Below are 1,210 nucleotides of genomic sequence, written 5' to 3' on the forward strand. Positions count from 1 at the left end.
AAATTTAAATTTTAAATTTTAAAATGCTTTTCTTCTCCTAGCGTTTACGATCGGAAACTTGGTAGTATAATTCTCTGGAACAATTTTCAGATAATCAGAGATATATTTTGACAATTGTGAATTCGTGAGTTTAAAAAAATTAGATTTAAAGATTTTAAATCAAACATTTTCTGTGAAAATATTACTTTTGATTTGATGGTTGGTTCTGAAACTTTGGAAACTGTTTTTATTCATTAATTTATCATTAAATTAAAACGAATTCAAGACAAATTTAATGTTGAAAATTTAGAAGTCTATCTCCTGCTAGAATTTAGATCGAATAGTTCTGAAACTCGTTACGACGATTCTCTGGGACGGTCTTTATAAACTAATATAAATATATTATGAAATGTTGGAAGAGAGAGAGAGAGAGAGAGAGAGAGAGAGAGAGAGAGAGAGAGAGAGAGAGAGAGAGAGAGAGAGAGAGAGAGAGAGAGAGAGAGAGAGAGAGATAGGGAGATAGAGAGGGGAAGGATGTGTGTGTGTGTGTGTGTGTGTGCGAGACAGACAGAGACAGACATACAGTGTTCTTCACGTCGAGGTATTAGTAATTCTAGTATTTTATTGCTTACTGGTTATTTGTAATGATAACTTGGTTGTATCTCATCTCTCCTAACTCTGTGCAGAATAGCTTTTTAAAACATTATGTATTACATGTATTATGTATATTTTAAAAGGTGAGACGTTAATAAAATATTAAACTGAATTGATATTCAATACTGAGCTAAATCCATCCAGTCCCCCCCCCCACACACACACCACATACACCCCCATTAAATGCCAAATTAGATTTTACTGACATCCAAAATGTTCAACGCATGCTTTGACCAATCAGATGTATTTGCGAACACAAGAAGAACCATTGTTGTTGCGTATTAGCTGCCAAACTGTTTTTTTTTTTTCAAGCAATTTCCGAGAAAGAAAAAAAGCAGAATGAAAAAGGATAGCTTTGTGACCGAGTGCAGGTGTTAGGAGTTAACACTGAGGTACGTCCCGCCGTCTAGGTGTTAGGTGTTAACACTGAGGTACGTCCCGCCGCCTAGGTGTTAGGAGTTAACACTGAGGTACGTCCCGCCGTCTAGGTGTTAGGAGTTAACACTGAGGTACGTCCCGCCACCTAGGTGTTAGGAGTTAACACTGAGGTACGTCCCGCCGCCTAGGTGTTAGGATT

Source organism: Gigantopelta aegis, chromosome 5, assembly GCF_016097555.1.
Source record: "Gigantopelta aegis isolate Gae_Host chromosome 5, Gae_host_genome, whole genome shotgun sequence".
In the NCBI taxonomy this organism is placed as follows: Eukaryota; Metazoa; Mollusca; class Gastropoda; order Neomphalida; family Peltospiridae; genus Gigantopelta; species Gigantopelta aegis.